This window comes from Lutra lutra, chromosome 4, assembly GCF_902655055.1.
Source record: "Lutra lutra chromosome 4, mLutLut1.2, whole genome shotgun sequence".
NCBI classification, from domain to species: domain Eukaryota; kingdom Metazoa; phylum Chordata; class Mammalia; order Carnivora; family Mustelidae; genus Lutra; species Lutra lutra.
The window spans coordinates 103,696,684-103,716,543 of record NC_062281.1 but is presented as its reverse complement, the minus strand read 5'-3'; the positions used below and the strand labels follow the sequence as shown (position 1 = coordinate 103,716,543).

Sequence of the window (19,860 nt, the reverse complement as noted above, 5' to 3'; positions counted from 1 at the left end):
TCCATCATAAGGTAATATATGCCCATAATAATAGCTTACATTTATTGAGTTCCCCAAGTGACCTACAGGCAGGAACCCATTTGGTCCTTATGAGAACTCTGTGAGGTAGGCACCCCACCTCCATTCCACCCCATCCCTCTCCTCTTGCTTGCTCCACTCTCTCCCACAGCCCTCTAGGCCCTCCGGCATGTAGTTTACATACATACATCTGTGTGCACACACACACACAACATTTTTTTTTAATTGTCCATATTTTCTGACTAGAATATAAACTCTGTGAGGGCTGGTATTCTTGTACATTTTAATCATTTCTAATTTCCCAGTGCCTGCCACAGAGAGATTAGCCTGCCAGAGGTTACTTGACTGGAAAGAGAGCAGGAACTCAAGCGGCTGGGCTCTTCCCCACCGTGCTATTTTCTGCGTGTCAGCCCCAGTTGTGCAAAGGGTAGAAGCCTAGAAGTAAAAGGTTCCCCTCCCCGCCCCTCACAAGTCCCCAAAGGCTAACCTCTGTCAGCTCCTGCTTCGATATTCTTCTTGAAATATCTTGTGCCTCTACAAGCACATCTATTTTTTCACCTTCTCTACAAATTAGATCAGAATATGTGTCCTGTTCTGTATTTTATTGTTTTTCTTACTACAGATCCACATCTTTATTTTTAACAGCTCCATGGTGGTTTGTGATAAACATGCGCCGCTATTTGCTAAAGCAAATTTGATGACTAGGTCAATTCCAGTCATTTATATGGTAACAGAGCTGCAGTGACTGTCCTATGTGTACTGAGGCAACTTGTCTGAGGCTGTCAAAGAGTCCAAGTGTTTAGCATTTTGATAGAGGTGTGCCAGGTTGGGAACATGGATTTTAAAAGACAGCATTAGCCTTCTCCATCTGCAGTCAGATGGAGGAGGGAGGCCTTTTCTGGGAGGGCCGCCGCCACTCTCTTCTCCCCCAGGAATCACGGAGACCCGGAGGGCCGGTCTGCAGAGCCTGTTGGCTCTATCAAGCTGCCAGCTTTTCCCAGTCAGGACAGATGGGCCTGATGGCTAATTCTGCCAGATTTTCAGAAAATAATTTGGTCCAACTCAGAGCTCTTCCTCAGTCTGTATCATTCCTCTAGTAAAGTGATAAAAACTGTGCCGTTTGTCACATTTCTTCCTAAGCTCTCCTTCTATGTCATACCAGATAAAGCACAGAACTGATAATTATAGTTAGTGCTTGACAGCTGCCAAAAGAAAACATATTTTTCATACTTCCTAGCTCTGTGCTTTTCAAAATCTTTTTAAATCTGAGAACCCTAATGGGAGGTTATCACCCATTCTTCTCCTTCGATTTGACACGTGTTATTAAAAGCATTTTTAAAAAGACCCACAGAACTCTGCAGGGTGGAAAAAAATAAAGTGGCTTTCACAGGCCTAGGACATGATTTTCTAAATCAGAATTGTGCTGATGATACAATAAAATGCAAAAACCCGTAATAATAATTGGATTTTAATGTAATAAGCCTGCGTCCTTATTGGAATGCCCCTCTTCTTACCCCATGCACAACAGTCAAGGAAAGCTGTTTCTCAATTAGAAAGGAAACTGAAATTGGCTAATTTTCTGCTTGAAATTGATTACTTTGACCTCCAACCTCAATCACATGAAGATAAAAGAGTGGCAAGTAAGCCACCAAGAGAAAAGATAAAAGGAAGCATCAAGTGTATCCATTTGTTTGACTTGCTTCAGATTCTCCTAAGGGTGATGCTGGCTCAGGACAGCACGTCAGAAAAGTCAGGTGCGCCCAGCCTGCTCCATAAATCTTGAATTAATGGCTCAATTTATTTTCCTTGTAAAACATTTTTTTAAAAGATGAGGGCTAGAGCTTCCCTTTGCAAATATTGAGCTATATAAATCATCCATACAAGAAAGGAAAGGGCTATGACCAAACACAGAATAAGAAACAAGGTAGCAGGAAGTCAGAAGGAAACAAAGAACTATGGGGAGGGGGAGAAGGCATATTTTTAAAAGGATACATAGAGTTTTTAGTCCTGGATTATCCAAAAGATGAGTCCTGATTTTTATATTCACCAGCTCGTTTTTCTCGGATGGAGATAGATTTGGGTAACATTTCAGAAGAATGGGTGATCATGGCCAGTGTGCTTTATTGTCTTTGATGTAATTATCATTTTAGTCAGATGATGAGCAAACAATGGGGGTGGGCATGAATGAAGATGAGCAGATAAAGGTGATGTCGCTGGGCATACGCCACAAATTTTCAGGAGCTTCTCTGAAAGATGAGACATCCTCTTGATTTTTAGATAACTTAAAAATCTCAGGTTTTTGTTTCCAATTATGATTGATACGCCATTAAAATCCCTATTTTATACTCGCAGAAACTGAGGACCAAGGAGATCAATAGGTTGGTTCACTCTGGGGAGTGTCGTTTAGATATAAAACTGTGACCTCACCAAAAGCTGGTGTCAGGGTAGATCTCAGTGGCCACCCAGACAAAGGCAACCTCACAGGCTCCCTAAGACAGCCGGGTGAGCGCTTACCCTCAAATGGGTCTTATTGCTTAACAATTACCAACGTTTTAAAGATTTATTTATTTATGTATTTGACAGAGATCACAAGTAGGCAGAGAGGCAGGCGTGGGAGGGGGCAGGGGGCGGGGGGGGGGGGTGGAAGCAGGCTCCCCGGTGAGCAGAGAGCCTAATTCTGGGCTTGATCCCAGGACCCTGAGATCATGACCTGAGCCAAAGGCAGCAGCTCAACCCCTGAGCCACCCAGGTGCCCCACAATTACCAGTGTTTTAAAAAAATACTTTTACCCCAGAGAATGATAGGCTCACTATTTATGGAGTAGACCCCTACAATTGGGGTAAAAAGTATTCTTTTTTAAACTTTGTAACTGTGAAGCAACCTGACAGCCCCATTGTCTCCAATACTCATTTCCTCCGGTGACAGATACTGTTCATATTAGTACCTGGTCCCAGAGAACAGTGATCATCAGAGTACTCACAGTTTGAAAACATTAATGACAGATTTCCTCTAGAGATCATGGACCATTGTCAAGTTTTCTCCGTACTTATTTTTTCCTCTTATATTTTTAATCCTCTGAAATTTGAAATAATTCATCCACCAGGTATTTTTTGAATATCATGGACTGAAAAAGAGACATGGGAGAATTGTAGGACATGAAACTGACACTGATGGCACTTACAGCCTTTCAAGGAACAAGCAGTTACAAACAGAGATCAGTGCATGATAGAATGAGGCCAGAGAGGGAGGAGCAGCAGGCAGAGCACAGTCTCTGGAGACTGGCTTTGTACCCTGGGTACAGCTTCACCAGCTGTCAGATTCATTTATCAAAGGAGCTAATCATATTTAATTTGAAGCATTTTTGTGAATGTAGAAATGAGAAATAAGATGTGCACAGTATGACTCTTTGTATTTGTTTGCTAGGGCTGGGGGTCCTAAAGCAACAGAAATCTATTCTCTCACAGTTCTGGAGGCAAGAAATTCAGGTTCCAGGTGTCGTGGTGCTATGCTCTGTCTGATGGCTCTAGGGAGGAATCTTCTTTTCTCTTCTTAGCTTCTGGTGGTTGCTGGCAATCCTTGGCAGTCCTGGCTTTGTGGCTGCATCACTTCAATCCCTGCTCCGTTGTCACATGGCCTTCTCCTCCTGTGTCTCCGTGTCTTCACATGGCCTTCTTATTAAGGACATCAGTTACTGAAGTTAGGGTCCATCCCTACTCTAAGATGACCTTGTCTTAACTGATTGTATCAGCAAAGACCCAATTTCCAAGTAAGGTTATACCTTCTGAGGCTCTGAGTGGACATGAATTTTGGAGGGACACTATTCAACCACAATAACATCACGTAGTAAGTTCTCAGTAAGTCAAAGTGATTATGGTTATCAGAAGCCAAAGTGCAAATGAACAGAGAAAAATTATTTCAGTATGGGCTGGAGTGGTTAAGAGAGCTTCTCAAAAGATGTGAGAAAGTCAAGCAGGGCCTTAGGGAAAAGGTAACGTTGTTTGATTGATTGATTTGAAGATTTATTTATTTATTTATTTATTTTTTAAGATTATTTATTTATTTATTTGACAGAGATCACAAGTAGGCAGAGAGGCAGGCAGAGAGAGGAAGGGAAGCAGGCTCCCTGCTGTGCAGAGATCCCAATGCGGGGCTCGATCCCAGGACCCTGGGATCATGACCTGAGCCGAAGGCAGCGCCTTAACCCACTGAGCCACCCAGGCGCCCCTAGATTTATTTATTTTAGAGAGAGCACACACATAAGTGGTAGGGGGTCGGGTGGGGAAGAGCCCAAGTGAGAGGGAGAGAGAATCTCAAGCACACTCCCCACTCAGTGGGGAGCCCCATCCCACCACTCTGAGATCATGACCTGCCAAAATCTAGAGTTAGATGCTTAACCGATTGAGCCACCCAGATGCCCCTAGAGAAGTGGTAATATTTAGAACAAGAACTGAAGGTGAAGGAGGGTCTATCGGGTGGGGAGAACAGAGTATGAATATTTTAACACCAAGGTTACTAACCTTGTAAAATCAGCTCTAATGAGACAGAGATCTCCTCTGATCCAACAGGAATTAAAAACTATAATCTTTTTTTTAGTTGATAAGCCCATATGTTGTCTATTTTTATCTATTATCTACTTCTTTATAACAAATTGCCCCAAAACTTAGTGGTTTAAAAAAAACAAACATTCATGATCTCAGTTTCTGTGGGTCAGGAATTCAGGCCTGGCTAAGCTGGCCGAGTCTGGCTCAGAGTCTCTCATGAGGGTATGGTCAAGAGGTCAACCGGGGTCGCAGTCCTCAGAAGCTTGTTTAGATCTGCTTCCAAGATGATCCACTCATGTGGCTGTTAGCAGGATTGAGTTCCTCGCTTTCTGGGTCTCTCTCTGGAGCTGCCTGGGTGCCCTCATGACATGGCAACCAGCTTCCTCCAGAGAGGGTGGTCAGAGACAGAGAGTGGGGAGGAAGCCTCAGCCCCTTTTATGACCTACTCTCAAAAGTCACACACCATCACTTTCGCCATGTTCTTTCTGTTCATTAGAAGCAAGTTGCTGGGTGAATCCAGCCCACACTCTGTGGGGTGGAGGGGGAGAGGATTAAACTCTCTCTTCCTCTTGGAGGGAGGAACATCCAAGAATATGTGGGCATATTTTAAAACCACCACATCACAGCATATCATGAAATCATCCATTCCTTTTGCTGTTGGACTAGTTTCCTAAATTTGATGTTCCTATATCTCCATGTTGTTATTATTATTATGTATTAATACAGTAATCATTTTGGCCTATCACAGTGTGCCTGACACTGTGCTTGCAGCTGGGAGTTTGGAATGGATTTGCCTGCTGCTTGCCTTAAAGGAGTTTACAGTCCAGTGGGAAGGGGAATGTGTTCTAAGTATAATGCACTCACATAAGAGATAAAAGTTAATATAAACAAAAGGCTTTGGGTTTGGACTTTAAGAGGGAAACTGCAGAAATCAGAGACAGCTGTAGGCGTAGGTGGCATCTGAGCGCCTAGGGTACCATCCTAAGCTTAGCGTCCTCCCAGTAGATGCTGGACAGGTCACTGGGGTGGGACATTCTAGACCAGGAGATGGGAATGTGCAGGGCTACGTATGGGAGAATTTCAGGTTGTCCAGGATGGCTTTCATGGAAGGGGTAGGAAAGGGAATGGGAAGGTGGATTGAGGCAAGCCTTGGAGGACCTTATAGAATAGATAGTGTTAGAGAGAAAGATTGAACCTGATTATGAATACATTAGAGAAGTTTTTTCTAGAGAGTAGTGAATGCTTAGATAGATGTTTCGGAGAATAGGAAAAACGCTGGACCAGAGAAACAAATGTATCTGTATGTATGAACTCATTCATTGACTCATTCATTCATTCAACAAACTTTATCGCAGACCCATTATGTGCCAGACATTGTTTGTAGTCTAGTGGGATATATATACATATATATATATATGAGATCATATATATATATGAGATAAAGTTACAACTGTGACAACTGCTACAAAAGGAAAGTACACATATTAGGGGATTTGACTTGAGCAGAAAGTTCAGGGAACTCTTAGGGTAGCCATAACCCAGCTGGGGTCTGAAGGATGTTCAGGAATAGGCAGCCATGAGGGGTAAGAATCAGCACAAGCAAAGGCCCTGAAGTGAGTACAAAGGACTGGAAGAAGGCCAGTGTATTGTGAGGAGCAGAAAAGGAGGGAAGGAGAATATGATGAGCAATGAGGTAGGAGAGGAAGGTAAGCAAACCGTGAATGGCCTTATTTTAATTAAGTAATTAATAGTGCCTCCACCTATAAGGACTTCACTTTTCAGAAAATATTCCATCAAAATAGTAGAATCCAAACATAAGATGAATATTATGGCAGGAAAAAATACAATTTAGAATGACAAATACAGAAAGAATAATTAAATGAATATATAAATACTATAGAAGCAAAAGAACTGGAAAATTGACCCTGAGCTCCCTGGTGGCCAAGGTAAAAGATGAAAACATTATAGGACATGTAGTGCTCCAAGCCCATTAAGAAAACACATGAGAATGGGGCGCCTGGGTGGCTCAGTGGGTTAAGCCGCTGCCTTCGGCTCAGGTCATGATCCCAGGTCCTGGGTTCGAGCCCCACATCGGGCTCAGCGGGGAGCCTGCTTCCTCCTCTCTCTCTGCCTGCCTCTCTGCTTACTTGTGATTTCTCTCTGTCAAATAAATAAATAAAATCTTTAAAAAAAAAAAAAAGAAAACACATGAGAAGATTATTTAGCAGGCAGATGCAACAGAACCATGTACTGATGGGCAAGCTGTGGCATGATGGCATGAGAATAACAGATTAGGAACATCAGAGGAAGACATTGCAGAGAGATTCATTGATTAGTTAATTTAATTGCTGAAACTCTATAGTATCTGTGGAGACTATTATGGGACCACTGATTATGAGTTATCTCATATATGTATGTATATATGAAGTAGATATGGAATGTAGCTTCTTTTTAAGCCAGGATAATTTGCTTTGGTGTCAAATTGAAATAGCAGGGGATATGATGTTTAATTCTTCTCTGTTAACCATTATTGAGGTTGGTAATATGGGAGTGGGAGGAAAAAAACAAGATGGCTTGTTGATCAGTGAGTTTAAAAATAAAGAAGTAGGAGATCTGTCCTGATTCCTCCTGCGACTGCTAAAAAGCAGGAGGATCATCTAAGGCCTTCCTGGAAATTAGAGAGAATAGCATCCTGCTTTAATTTCTTCCACCAAATTTCACTCTTGGACCCAGGCCACTTCTGCTTTGGCAAAGCAAGAGGTGCTGATGTGAACCGAGTTCCCAGTGATGGAGCCCCAGGCTGGTCCCCGGGGAACCTTTTGAGATTGCTGTATGCAGTGGCTGCCAGAGCCCTAGGCGCTGTCAGGTGCCTGGCCGTGGGTGGGGGGATGTGGGAGGGGGCAGAGGAACCCTGATACCAATTTTAGTACCACATAAAGAAGGCTTTCATTTTCTACTTTGTAGCAGAAGCCATCTGCAAAAGTGAACTCAGGCAAATAGCTTGGAGCTGAGCATTCTGCCTGGGGCCCTGTTCTTTCTTGCAGTTCCCCTTCCCACCCACCCTCCAGCCCCACCTCTCTTTCTCACAATGGACAATATTACAGTTTCCCAAAGGAAAACATTGCAGGGGGGGGGTCAGTGGCACTGTTCCCTCCTCTTGCTTTAGCTTCAGGTGTTTGCCGATTTTCTGCTACAAAGTCTCACGACCCTCCTCCAGGCAAAGCCTGGTGGTAGAAAGCTGGTTTGGGCCCCACGCAGGCCTTCGCCACCTCCCAGGGCTCTGGGCCTCTCCCCCGGGGGCTGGCGTCATCTGTCTGCCACCCTCATCTGCCACCAAGACCCTTAGAAAGAAAAGTGACTTCCTTTGAGAATCAGGTCATCCAGGAAAGGGTTGCTGAGACCTTAGAGGTCACCCACCATAGAGGGTGGCCTCTATGACGGCCTTCTCGGTTTCTGGATAGGAAACAGCTATCCGTTCAGTTGGCTGCTGAGTCTCCTGCTCTGGTCTTTTCTTCATGAGCATGTAGACGAAGTTCTGCAGAGCTAGTCGATTCCACCTTTATCCTTACTTCATGCAACTTGGAAGCCCTCTGGCAACTTTCAAAGCATCTTGCCCACCTCCTCCTGGAGAGGACTGTCTGTTCGCCTTTCCAGGTGGAAAGTCCTTGGGGGTGTGTTGTCAGAGCTTCTCCCAGGGATGTCCCAACATTTCCAGCAGAGGAAAGAAACAGATTTAAGTAATTACCTCGATGCACTCTCTCTCCTCCCTCCTTTTTAGAAGTACTGGGGTAATGTAATTTCTCAACATAAAAAATAGTAACAGTGGTTGGACCTGGAAGGCGAGGTTTCTGGAAATCCTGCAACTACATAGGTGACCTCCCCACCCTCCAAAAAAGACTGAGCCGATCTCTCAGTCCCCACCTACTCTCCACTTCTCCCAGGCCAACTTCCTGGTTTAGTGTGGCTCCAGGGGCTCCTGGCTTTAGCTGCTGTTCACTGATGGGGAGGACTTCCTAGAGCCCAGATTGATGGCCCCACCCTAGCGGTTCTGATTCAGCTGGTCAGTGAAGAGCCCTAAGAATTTGCATTTCTAATCCAAACTGATTGGGCCTTTTGGGTCTTGGGACCACACTTTGAGAACCACTGATTTAAATGTAATGGAAAGGATAAGAGCTTTGAAGACAGGTGGGTCTGGCCTTGAGCCCCAAACCTGCTGCTTACTCACCAGCTGTGTGACTTTGGGGTATGTGCCTGCGCATCTCCGAACTAACGTCTTCATTCATTCTTAAAATGGGGTAAATAATATCTACCCCACAGGTCATTGATCTGAACACGTATTTGTTTTATGAGTATTTCAATACTGCGTTCTCAGCTGGGTGGTGGGGACATGACAATGGCTGAGACAGTCTTTGAAGTGAAGGACTTGGGGTGGTTGTGAAGATTAAAAAGATAAAACTTGCAAAGGTCAAGCACCCTGAGAGATGCCTAATAAATATTCACTTCATTTCCTTCATAGGAGAGAACGTGATTCTACTTTTTGGGTTTGTTTGTTTTTTTAGAGGAGGGTGGGAGATCCAAAAAGTCATTTTCAAATTTTATAGCATGAAACCTAGAGCAATAATTCTCTTTGATAAGATAGAAAATTTGAGGTAAAGGGGCCCCTGGGTAGCTTAGTTGGTTAAACATCTGACTCTTGATTTCGGCTCATGTCATGGTCTCAGGTGAGAATGAACAAGCCCCTCATTGGGGTTTTGGGGTTTGCATGGAGTATGGAGGCTGCTTAAGATCCTCTCTCTTCCTCTCCCTCTGCCCCTTACCCCACTCACACTCTCTCTCAAAAAAAAAAAAAAAATCCCCAAAACAAACAAATAAAAAAAAAAACCCAAAACTTCAAAAATTGAAAAAAGAAAAAGAAAAGAAAAGTTGAGGTATGTACGTTAGTGTACATCCTATGTCCTCCAGCACCTCCATATTTGGAAATAGGGTCTTTGTAGATTGTGGTCAACTTAAGATGAGGTCGTTAGGATGGGCCCTACTCCTATATGACTGATGTCCTTATCTAAAGAGGAAATTTGGACACAGACACAAACGCACACACACACACACAGGGAAAATGCCATGTGAAGACTGGGGTTATGCTGCCACAAACCAAGGAAATCCCAGGATTGTTGGCCATCACCAGAAGCTAGGAGAGAAGCATGGAACAGATTCTCCCCTTCTTGTCCCATAAAATGAAAACTGTACCAGTGCCTGTATATGCCAGAACAGCCTTGATCATATTTATATCTCCTTACCCTATCTGTAGTGAGTATTTTTAGCTGAGTTACTCTGAGGTGAAGCGGGAAAACATCTCAAAGTGTTATGGTGAGGGCATAGTGTCGGAATAGAGAGAGAGGGGGTAGAAGTAAGTAGGGACCAGGGAGCAGAGTGAACCTTGCGAGGTGTCTGGTGCTTGGTCTGAGGGCAATGGTGGGGCAGTGGTACATTCTGTTCAGCAGTTCGATGCGTCATGCTGGCTGTGGCCTGGAGAGTGGCTTGGAGGCAAGAAGGGAGCAAAGCCTGGGAGACAGGTAAAGAGGCTCCTCTAGGTGAGAAATGACTGTGTTTTTACTTCAGTGGTAACAGTGTGGATGGAGAGAGGTGGACTGATTCGAGAGATATTGTGAAGGTAGAAAACACACTTCCTGACTTGAACAGGGGCTGAATGTAGCAGTTTAACCAATATCAGAGCAAAAAGGCAATGCCAAGACTGGTTATTTTATTTTTTCAAGTGTTTGGAATTTTTCTTTGTTTGTTTGTTTCTTTCTTTCTTTTTAAAAAGATTTTATTTATTTATTTGTCAGAGAGCACAAGCAGGGGGAGCAGCAGACAGAGGCAGAGAGAGAAGCAGGCTCCTTGCTGGGCAAGTAGCCCGATACGGGACTTGATCCCAGGACCTTGGGATCATGACCTGAGCCAAAGGCAGCTGCTTAACCAACTGAAGCATCTAGGCATCCCCAAGTGCTTGGAATTTAGTAAATATTTTAAAGAAATAAGTAAAGCTAAATATTTAAACATTTCAAATGCACATCAAGTAAAATGTACATTTATAAAAATATACATTTATAAAAATATAAACATCATTATCATTCTAGTATAAATTGTTAGCAGATAAAATTAAGGAAAAGAAACCCTATAAACCCTGAAGACCAGTATTGCCACCACAGTGGAGGACGGTTTGGAGCACCAGTGGGTGAGAGGAGTTGAAAACTGTTTAACTGTTTTTATTTTTTTTTAAGATTTTATTTATTTATTTGACAGACACAGATCACAAGCAGACAGGCAGACAGAGAGAGAGGAGGAAGCAGGCTTCCTGCTGAGCAGAGAACCCAATGCGGGGCTCGATCCCAGGACCCTGGGACCATGACCCGAGCCGATGGCAGAGGCTTTAACCCACTGAGCCACCCAGGCGCCCCTGTTTAACTGTTTTTAAATGTTGGAACTGACATGCTTGAGGAACACCCAAGGCAGTTAAAGATAAGGATTAGGAGCTCCAGGGAAGGGCTGAGCTCAAGGTGTAAACTTGGAATCATCAGTCCATGAAGACAATTGAAACTTCAGAAATAGCTTTGTTTAAGAGATTTGAACTGAGCTTTAGGAAAGGCTAGGATTTTAGTTGAACTAGAAAATGCAAACACAGAGGGAAGGATCTGCAAGTGGAGGGAAAGAGCAAAGCCAAGAACGCTGTGGCATTAGGGATACAGGGATTCTGTTAGCGGTGTGCCGGTCGAGGTCTAACAACCTGCTCTTCAAAGGTGAGGGGAAGGGCGTTTTGGTGGCTCAGTGGGTTAAGCCTCTGCCTTCGGCTCAGGTCGTGATCCCAGAGTCCTGGGATCGAACCCCGAGTCGGGCTCTCTGCTCCACAGGGAGCCTGCTTCCTCCTCTCTCTCTCTCTCTCTGCCTGCCTGTCTGCCTCCTTGTGATCTCTGTCTGTCAAACAAATAAAATCTTAAAAAAAAAAAAAAGGTGAAGGGAAACCCTGTTTTATCGTGTTTGCTGATTTCCAGGGTATAAATGCTCCCATCCAAGTCGGTGTCCAGCTATCAGTGTCCCTGAGCGTGGGGTCGGGGACAGATGAGCACAGTCAGCTGTGGGGAGCTCCTGCTAGGAGCAAGTGAACGTAGCACACATCTAGACACAGTCCTAATGGGGAGGGAGGGTTCTGCCGGGAGTAGTGCTGGGAGTAGTGCTGGATACGTTTAAGAGGTAACATGGATGGCTAGGGTGGCTGCGAAGACAGAGCACAAGCAAGTGTTGACGAGGGTGCAGAGTCACTGAAACCTTCATGCTTCTGGGAATAGAAAACGGTGCGGCCAGCTATGCGAGGTGGTTGGGCCATTCTCAAGAAGTCAAACATAGAGTTACCGTAGGACCGAGCAATTCCACTCCCAAGTATATTTCCAAGAGACCTGAAAACAGACATTCACACCAGAACTTGGACACGGATGGTCATAGCAGCATTATTCACCATAGCCAAAAAGTGGAAACATCCCAAATGTCCCAGCGAGGAATGGGTAAATAAAATGTGGTATATCCATACAATGGAACATTATTGGGCCATAGAAAGGAATTACGTACTGATACGTGCTACCACATGAAAGAACCTCGAAAACACTAGGCTGATTAAGAGAAGCCAGATGCAAAAACTGCCTATTAGGGTTCCCCGGCTGGCTCAGTTGGTAGAGTGGGAGACTCTTGATCTCGGGGTCATGACTTCAGGCCCCACATTGGATGTAGAGATTGCTTAGATAAAATTAAAACAAAACAAAACAAACCCCGAAACCACAGAGGGCCACCAGGTGTATAATTACATTTATATGAAATGTCAGAAACAGGTAAATCAACACACACGTACAAAGTAGGCTGGTGGGTCCCAGGGGCTCGTGGAGGGGAAGATGCAGAGTGAGTGCTGCTGGGTAAGAGTTTGAGGACTCTTAAGCCCCAGATTAAGAAATAGTGTTCTAGAAGACTGGGGTGTCCCAGCCGATCAGATATGTTTGCTCCATTGGCATTCCAGAAGCCCTGTCTGTTGACCTGGCTCTCCAGGCTGGAAGTCTGTCCTCCGTATTTGAATTCTCCGTCATCAACAGCTAACACATTTGAACACTACGGTGTCCTTGGAGAGTTTTGCACAGGCCAGTACCTCGCTGCCCTGTTTCTTTCATGCGTGATTAGAAGCTCAGGTAAAAAAAAATTTAATGGAACATTTTGATCTCATTAGAAAAACCAAGAAAAGCGCATCTTTGAAACATAATCTCATCAAGCCATGCCTTGTAGACAGATGTGTGTACGGAGCTCTCAGCTATCAGAGGGATTGGAATTTATAAAGGGACATTTTGTTTCCTGGCGACAAAGCCATTTCAATCCTAGGGATGTTTATAAGCAATACGGAAAAGCTCTCTGCACCTGACAGGCTGGCTGGAGTTACCAAGTATCTAAATGTCAACGACCAGCCTTTCTCCTGGAGAGATTAGCTTTGGTGGTGGGTGGGGGAGTTGTTGCTGGGGAAGAAAAAGAGGGAAAAGGACAGATGTTATTTCATATGTATGAGCAGACTGGAATCAGAGGGTGAGTTGGGACAGGCGGTAAACAGCAAGGGGAACCAAGGAGGGGGGTCTACCTCCTGCTGTCATCATTGCTGTTAGGCCACAAATGTCTCCTTCTCACAGCCCTATTGCCAGGAAGAGGAGGGACGAGCCGGGGCACCCCCTCCATGAGCTCTTTCCAGGCAGGGTCATGGCAGCCGCTGCCTTTTTCTTTCTTTTGTTAGCCAGTTTACAAAGAGCTTTCCTGAATATCATCTCCTAATTGTCCCGAGAATTTGCTGTTATTCAGTTTGGGTGGATGGGTGAGATCTACTTAATCATCTTATAAACAAACAAATAAATAAAATAAAATGTGGGGCCCCCCGGGGGCTCAGTCAGCTGAACGACTGACTGTTGATCTCAGCTCAGGTCTTGATCTTAGGGTTGTGGGTTTGGGCCCAGCGTGAAGCCTATTTAAAAAATAGATAATAATAATTAGTTAATTTTAAAAAATCATCTTAGCAGGGCACTGTCATCCCTATTTTGTGGGCACAGGGAGATTTAATAACTGATCCCCGATTGTGCAGTTTGGGGTGCCAGGACAAGGTGAGAGGCTGGATCTCTGGGCTCTAATCAAGAGTGTCTTGCACAGCTCCAGAACTTCTCTAGAGTCTACCTTTTCCCCACCATGCAGTCATTCAACAAATCCTTACTGATAGCTACTGTGTGGCAGGCACTGTCCTGGGCACTTGGGCTACATTAGTGAACGAAAATAAAGATACCTTATCTTATGGAGTTTTGCATCTGATTCTGGAGTGAGGATGGGGCAGAAATAGACAAGAAACATAATGAATAAGTTACAAAGTGTGTTTGAAGGTGGTAAATGTATGGAAAAAAGTCACTCAGGATTTGAGGATCAGTGGGGTGGAGGGGATGGGATTACAGTTGTAAATAGGGAGGTCACAGTGGTAGGGATAATATCATGGGCGTTGGTGGGGGCTAAAAGGGAATGTGAAGTGACCAGCCCAGAGCCCGGAGCAGAGCGTGCTCGTAGGTGCTCACTAATGGTGGCTGTCATCACCACACCAAATCTGTCTCTCTATTGCCCTGTCAGTGTCTCCCAGGAGCCCTCAGGCCAAGGCTGTGCCCAAAATGGACAGGCAGCTCAGGTTCCAGGCAGGTTGGACAGCAGGGTCAGGATCCTACCTGGCCCAGGGCATGGCGGCACAAAGTGCCTCAGCTGGGTGTAAAGACCCAGGATCCTGTAAAGATCCAGGATCCAATGTGTCTATGGCCAGACCAGCAGAGCAGGTCCTGCAAGGGTGAACAAGCACCATCTCTGTTGTTTTTGACCAACATGGAAGCTGAAAACCCAGAGTAGAATAGAAAATGTTGAAAGAAGGGGCAGCGTAAGTCCAGGGCTCCCCCATACTCCTTCAGACCGGGAATCCCAGGGCTCCCGACACCATGTTGCTAGGCAACAGCACACAGATGGAGGACAGCCAACGGGGGCCAGCCTGCCTGGGGTCTGTTTGCTTTGGCTGCTGCTGGGTCTGGTGCCTGTTCTGGGGAGAGGCTGTGCAAGGAGAGGAAACACCTGACTAAAAGCATGATTAGAGGAAGACCACAAAGACATCCTTGACTCTGAGTCTGCTTCGGTGCCTGCAATTCCACCTTGAGCCATTTGCTCCTTCAACCCGAGTCTGGGATGTGAAACTTTTGGTTAAAACAATATCTTCACTGAGGAGAACAGATCTGTAAAACTTTAGGAAAAGCCAACAACACAGGGTTGCTTCATTCAAGCGGGGGAAATCCCTACTCCCCTCCAAAGGAGATTTCTAAACCCCTAGACTCTGGATCATAATTTGAAAATCCTTGACTTTAAAGTATTTCAGCCCCCTGTTAAAAAGTGAACAGCCTTTACTCCACGAAATAGTTATTTTAAAATTACTAATTTTATGACCGATTTTCATGGTTTTCTGCTGGGGGAGAGGTGGTGGATCACAAACTCCTCTGAGGATCTGATGAAGTCTGTAGACCCTCTGCCCAGGAAAATGCACATACCTGCAATTCTGCATCTCGTTGTATTGGGGAAGTGGTCCATGGGCTGTAGGTTAAGGATCTCTGTCCTGTGGGACATTTGTTTACCTGATTTGCTTCCAAGTGAGACAAATACTTCAGTCTCAAGGTATAGAAGAGAGTTTTGAAGGAGGGAGAGAGCAAGGGGGAGAAAGATCTAGACAAAAATCAGAATCTTAGGGATGAAGCCCAGGAATCTGTATTTTTAACAAGATCTCCAGGCAGTTGTGAAGATCAGACAGATGTGAGCACCAGAGGCCTGGAGGTGGTCAGTCTAGGGTCCTGGGGCCCAGGAGACACTGCTACTGAGTTAGCAGTCCTCCTGAGGGTGAGGAAGAGAGAGAGAGAGAGGGAGAAGTCCTGCTGCCCTCCCTAGTCTGACAGGCTGGAGAACAATAAGAAAGAGCCTGTGTTCACAATGGGAAACTGAGGTCACTGTGCCCCTGAGCCTCAGCCAGACCATTCACCCAAAGCAAAAAGAACAAAGAGCAGGAGTTCGTCCTACTAAGGCTGGGCCTAAGAGAAAGTCTCATTTGGGACACTGATGTTTAAATTCTGATATTTTTTTTTTTTTTTTTTTTTAAGATTTTGTTTATTTATTTGACAGACAGAGATCACAAGTAGGCAGAGAGGCAGGCGGGGGGGTGGGAGCAGGCTCCCCACAGAGCAGAGAGCCCAATGTGGGGCTCCATCCCAGGACCCTGAGGTCATGACCTGAGCCGAAGGCAGAGGCTTTAACCCACTGAGCCACCCAGGCGCCCCAAATTCTGATATTTCTCTGTGGTTTCCCATGTTCTATATGCTGTCCCTACCAGAAAAGGTTAGTGTCCCCTTGATAGTCAGGGTTGTTTAATGGGATCTGTTCCCATCGGAGTCAGGTGCTTTCCAAGCAAAGAAGCATTTGCTACTGAGTCAACAAATAACTATCGATCAAGCTTAGGGTGTTTGCCTGGCCTATTCTGCCTCCATCCTGAGATTCTCTCCAGAGGATCTGCTTTTTCAAGGATGGTGAGAGAAGGGCATGAGCCTGCAAGGAAGAAAAGAGCAGGAGGCGACCTCCTCCAGAACCCAGGGCCTATAGTCAAAATCCGGGTTTACTTAAGAACCTGTTTCTTAAAAAAAAAAAAAAAAAGAACCTGTTTCTTGACACAGGTCCTATCCCAGCCAAGACAAACGCAAATTGTGTTTATCTCCTGCTTCCTTGGGTGGTTGTGGCTTTATGCAACAGTGACTTGGTGATACTCAGATTTAGGGGTGAGACCCCCTGCTGGGCTCCGTCTTATCCTGCCTGTGGAGGGGAGGTATCCACCCCCCCACCCACCTCGTTGCTGTGGTTCTTCACCCTGACACTGTTTTACTTGGGTGTAGCCCTTTATCTAAATCAAACAGTGAAGATTTGTGCAGTCCAATGTGTATAAATTTTACCTAAAAGTAAAAAAATAGCAACAACTTTCAGAAGGGTGGAGTAGGTGGGAATAAATGTGGAGTGGGTCCAGGTAGATGAACAAGAATGGCAGAAATTAAGTATTGAAACTGGGGGATGGGATCATTATATTCCGTTTTTAAAAAGTAAATAGTTGACATTTTTGACAATAAAAAGAAAAATATAAATTAAAAGGACTTAGAGATGTCTGTTTTTGCTTAGAAATCTCCTTCCCTGATCAAGAACCTTAAAGAAACTCATACTCTTTACCCTAGTAAATTCCACTTCTGGGAATGTATCCAAATCAAATAATGAGAGGTACACAGAAGGCTTCATAGTAGTGCTATTTAAAATAAGGAAAAAGCTGGATAAAACTCAATGTTAAAGGAACTGTGGTACAGCCATTAAAGACACGGGAAAGTGCTTGTGACCAAAATTATAAAAAACAACAACAAAAAACAAAAACAAAAACAAAATAGCCACAGCACGAAACTCCAAACTGTACTATCTTCATTTTGTTTTTTAGAAATGCATGTGCACGTATAGAAAAAGGCTCTGGAAAGAAATGTAATCGTACGTTTAAAGTAGTGATCTCTACTTGCTTGGGCTTGTGGTCGATTTTTACGATCATTTTATTATTATTATTATTTTTTTAAAGATTTTATTTATTTATTTGACAGACAGAGATCACAAGTAGACAGAGAGGCAGGCAGAGAGAGAGAGGGAAGCAGGCTCCCTGCTGAGCAGAGAGCCTGATGTGGGACTCGATCCCAGGACCCTGAGATCATGACCCGAGCCGAAGGCAGCGGCTTAACCCACTGAGCCACCCAGGCGCCCTCATTTTATTATTTAAAATAAAAATTTTTTACTATCATTTTAATTGTAGCCTGTATTTTCATCTTTTCCGCAATGAACATGGATTTTTTTGATAATTATTTTAAAAACTGAGCAGAGCCATTTTGAAGGAGGTAGGGGGCAACAGTGGAAGAGAGGACTGATTACCGTGCGGGTTCCAGTCATAGAAGAATAGGGTACCGGAAGCAGAAGGAATCTAGAAAAGGCCTAAACTCAACTTTCTTAGTTTACAAATGCAAAGACTGAGGCCCAGACGAGTCAGTCCCTCGGACCTCCGGCTTAGCACCGCCCTGAGCCCTCACTTCCCCCCAGGGACCTCTGCAACTCCGGATCCTGGGGACTCTGGACACATGTCAATCCTAGCAGGCCCCGCTCGGGGACCAGCTATTTGACTTACTAGCCAGTCTGGGTCGCCTGCTGCCGGCATCTGTGGCCAGCTGGCCTGGGGAAATGCCCTGGCAGGAAGAAGGTTGGAGGAGCAATGGGCCTCACAGCCACCCGATCACCCAGTGCCTGTCCCTCTGACAGTCCTGCCCGAACCTCTCTGTCTCGGCTCTGCTGTCACAGAGGTTAGTTAGTTACTTCTAAGTAAGGAGTGAGTTCACGTTTGTGGTGTCTGGCCTTGTCATGGCTTTTGAACCACTGTGAGTTGAAAAAGAAACAGTGTGGTTGCATGGTTAGTGTCAAGTTGGAGTCAGAGATGTGTTATAGCCTTTGCCAGAGTCCTTAGACATGGTCTTAGTCCATTTGGGCGGCTCTAACAGAATACAGTGGACTGGGTAGCTTCAAAGGCAAACGTTTCTTACTCATGGTTCTGGAGGCTAGGAAGTCCAAGATCAAAATGTAGGGAGATCCAGTGTCAGGGGAGAGCACTCTTCCTGGGAAGATAACCTTCTTCTCACTGTATCCTCTCTTATACGAGACTCTGTTCCTCTTCGTATAAGACACTGATCCCTTCATGGGGGCTCCAGGCTCATGTCCTAATTACTTCCCAAAGGCCTCACCTCCAAATACTATCATACCAGGGCTTCACCAGGGGACACAAATAAGCAGTCCATAACAGATATCAAAACCTTCTCTGGAGAAAGTGGGGGCAAGAAGAACGTGCAAGGATAATTAATTGTAGAGAGTGGTGGAAGAGCAGAAATTAGCCTACCTATGTACGTGTTTATGACCTGTCTCCTCCCTGCCCCATCCCTGCCAGCACACTCCCCACCATGGACGCATCTACACTCCTTGAGAGCTGAGACTGTCTCAGACATCACTGCTTCCTCAGAACTTAGCACAGAAGAGGCCCTCAGGAACTACATGTTGAATGAGCAATGAGTGAACACCACATTCCTAGAATGTGGAAGACCTGACGTGTTCCAAGTGAACAGTATTTCCAGAGTTTAAACATTTTAATTCCAAAAGAGCAGAATGTTTGAAAAACAATATTTTTTGGCACTTACTCTTTATTTGCAGAATTGCAGCACGCTGCTTTCAAACAGATGTCGGTAGAAAGCACATAAGCACCAGGGGACCGCCATGGCTGGGGGCGTATCCAGTGAGACGGTCATCATGGCCACTCTGTCTGTTGTCTTCCGCCCCTTCCTCCCCTCCTCCTTCTTGGTGTCTTTTTAACTTGGCCAATATATATGCTTCTTTACCAGATCATAGGCTTCTACTCTGTGGTGTACTTAATAGGTTAAGTCAGAGATTGGGCAGGTTCTTGTAGCATAATCTTTTTTTTTTTTTAAACTAGAAAAATTTTCTTGAAATACACATAGCATAAAATCATCTTGACCACTTTGAGGGCACCTGGGTGGCTCAGTTGGTTAAGCATCTGACTCTTGGTTTCAGCTCAGGTCATGATCTCAGGGCCATAGGATTGAGTCCCATGTGAGGCTCTGTGCTCAGCATGGGGTGTGCCTCAGATTCTTTCTCCCTCTCCCTCCCACTCTCTCAAATAAATACATAAAATCTTTGAAATAAAATTATCTTGACCAGTTTTAGTGTACAGGTCAGGCATTAAGTCCATTCCCACGGGCAGCCATCGCCACCATCCACTGACAGAACTCCTTTCATCCTGCAAAACCAAAATTCTACTCAGGGGCCCAACCCCCAGCAACCACTATTCTACTTTTTCTCTCTATGAATCTGACCAGTATGGGTACCTCATCCAAGTGGAATCACATAGTGTTTGTCCTTTTGTGACTAGCCTAATTCACTTGGCATCATTTTCATTTACCAACAGATAGCTCAGTATTTGAGCAAGGAAATTCCAGCTTTGGGATTCTTTTCTTCTTCTTTCTCACATTCCCCAGGAGTACACCATGTGGCTGGATGACTTAGGAAAGGGCAGATAAACTAAGGTGCCCACCCCTTATTTCCAAACCCT

General features: G+C 44.8%; 1 protein-coding gene across 5 annotated transcripts in view; it reads left to right on the top strand.

The window, feature by feature from the left end:
• The window catches only part of ELAPOR1 (endosome-lysosome associated apoptosis and autophagy regulator 1), a 71,392-nt gene that overhangs the window by 11,167 nt on the left and 40,365 nt on the right, over positions 1–19,860 (top strand). The gene's annotated exons all lie outside the window — the stretch shown is intronic.